Source organism: Orycteropus afer, unplaced genomic scaffold, assembly GCF_000298275.1.
Source record: "Orycteropus afer afer isolate SDZICR_OR568_19922 unplaced genomic scaffold, OryAfe1.0 scaffold00089, whole genome shotgun sequence".
Taxonomy (NCBI): domain Eukaryota; kingdom Metazoa; phylum Chordata; class Mammalia; order Tubulidentata; family Orycteropodidae; genus Orycteropus; species Orycteropus afer.
The window spans coordinates 7630052-7633027 of NW_006921676.1; positions in this window are offsets into that span (position 1 = coordinate 7630052).

Below are 2976 nucleotides of genomic sequence, written 5' to 3' on the forward strand. Positions count from 1 at the left end.
CCTATTTTGGTCATGTTGTCAGAAGGGACCATTCCTTGGAGAAGGATGTCATGCTTGGTAGGGTGGAGGGTCAACAAAAGAGGGGGAGGCCTTCAATGAGATGGATTGACAGGGTGGCTGCAATGATGGGCTCAAGTATAGCAGGGATGGTGGAGCTGGCATGGGATGGCAGTGTTTTGTTCTGCTGTGCATGGAGTCACTATGGGTAGTGGGAGTGGACATCCTTACCTTGTTCCTGATCTTGGAACAATTCAGTCTTTCATTATTAAGCATAAAGTTAGCTGTAGGCTTCTTATAGATCTTCTTCATGAAGTTGAGGAAGTTCCCCTCTATTTCTACTTAGCTGAGAACTTTGATCATGTTGGATTTTTTTTTCAAATGTTTTTCTGTGTCAATTTAATATATGATTTTTCTTCTTTAACCTGTTGATATGATGAATTGCGTGAATTGTTCTTGAAATATTGAACCAACCTGTAATACTTGGAATAAATAACACTTAGTCATGGGTTCTTATTCTTTTTATACATTTTTGGATGTTATTTGCTAACATTTTGTTGAGTATTCTTGCAAGTAAATTCATGATGGTGTTTTTTTTTCAATACATTTTATTGAAATATAATTTATGTACACTGAAATACTTAAAACTAAAGTGACATAGGTCAATGATTTTTTTTTTTTTTCAGGTTCCCTTATCTTCCCTCCCATCCTTGGTAATCAACAAAGAAAGTTTTATTCCATATATAAACCTTTCCTTGACTTTTTACAATAATGAACTAATACTATATTTGTACTTCTGTGATTGACTTATTTCATTCAGTATAATGTCCTCCAGGTTCATCCATGTTATGCGGTGTTTTGCAGATTCTACATTATTCTTTAATGTTGCATAGTATTCCATTTGGTGTATGTACCATAGTTTGTTTATCCATTCTTCTGTTGATGGGCATCTAGGTTGTTTCCATCTTTTGGCTATTGTAAATAATGCTGTGATGAACATGGGTGTGCATATATCTGTTATTGTCCTGGCTCTCACTTCTTTAGGATATATACCTAGTAATGGTATTGCTGGGTCAAATGGTATTTCCAATTCCAGCTTTTTAAGGAATCACCATACTGCTTTCTGGGAGCTCTGGTGGCATAATGCCTAAGGCACTGAATTGCTAACCACAAGACTGGTGGTTCAAACCCACCAGTCACTCTTCAGAAGGAAGATTGGGCAATCTACTTCCATAGTGATACTGCCTCGGAAACCCAAGGAGGGGTCGGTATGAGTCGGAATCAACTCAATGGCAGAGTTTGGTGTGGTTTATACTGCTTTCCACAGTGCTTGTATTATTTTACAGTCTCACCAGCAGTGTATGAGAGTCTCAATCTCTCCACATTCTCACCAGCATTTGTTATTTTCTGCCTTGTTGAACTTTGCCATTAGTGCTGGGGTGAGATGGTATCTCATTGTTTTGATTTGCATCTCTCTGATGGCTAATGATCGTGAGCATTTCTTCACATATTTGCTGGTCGCTTGAATATCCTCTTTGGTAAAGTGTCTATTCATGCCTTCTGCCCATTTTTAAATTGGATTGTTAACCTTGTTGTTGAGATGTTGGAGTTTTCTATAAATCTTAGAGAAAAGTCCCTTGTTAGCTATGTTGTTGCTGAATATTTTTTCCTAGTCTGTAGGTTCTCTTTTGACTCTTTGGAGAAGTCTTTGGAAGCACATAAAAATTTAATTTTTGAAGGCCCCAATTATCTGGTTTCTCTCCTGCTGTTTGTCCATTTTGAGTTATGCTTGACAGTCTATTTATGTCATATATTAGAGTCCCTAAATTTGCCCCTATTTTTTCCTTGAGAAACTTTATAGCTTTAGGTTTCAGATTTAAGTCTTTGATCCATTTGGTGTTAGTTTTTGTGTGTGGTGTGAGGTACAGATCTTGTTTCATTTTTCTGCAAATGGATACCCAGTTTTGCCAGTACCATTTGTTAAAGAGACCACGTCTTGCTCAAGTAATGGGTTTCAGTCCTTTGTCAAATATCAGCTAGACCATAGGTCAATGGATCTATTTCTGTGTTCTCAATTCTGTTCCACGGGTCTACGTGTCTCTCGTTGTACCAGTACCAGACTGTTTTGACTAGTGTGGTTATATAGTAGGTTTTGAGATCTGGGAATCTGAGACTTCCTACTTTGTTCTTCTTCTTCAATAGTGCTTTGCTTATTTGAGGCCTCTTTCCTTTCCATATAAAATTTGTGATTGGTTTTTCCATATCCTTAAAGAATGCTGATGGGATCTGGATTGGGATTGCATTGAATGTATAGATTGCTTTGGGTAGTATTGACACTTTCACAATGTTCAATCTTCCTATCCACAAGCATGGGATGTTCTTCCATTTATGTAGATCTTCTATGGTGTCTTGAAGTAGTGATTTGTAGTTTTCTTTGTACATGTCTCTCGTGTCCCTAGTGAGATTTATTCCCAAATATTTTATTTTTGGTAGCTATTGTAAATGGTATTGATTTCCTTATTTAGTTTTCAGTGATCTTTTTGCTGGTGTAGAGGAATCCAACTGATTTTCGTATGTTGATCTTGTATCCCGCCACTATGTTAAATCTCTCAAATAATTCCAGTTGTATTTTCGCTGAGTCTCTTGGGTTTTCTATGTATTGGATCCTATCATCAGCAAATAAGAATAGTTTGACTTCTTCTTTACCAATTTGGATGCCTTTGATTTCCTTTCTTGCTTTATTGCCCTGGCTAGAACTTTCAATACAATGTTGAATAGAAATGACAATAGGGGGCATCCTTGTCTGGTTCCTGTTCACAAGGAAATGGTTTCAGTCTCTCTCCATTGAGAATAATGTTGGCTGTTGGTTTTGCATAAATGTCCTTTATTATGTTAAGGAATGTCCCTTCTATTCCTATTTTGCTGAGAGTTTTGATCAGGAATGGGTGTTGGATTTTATCAGATGCCTTTTCTGCATCA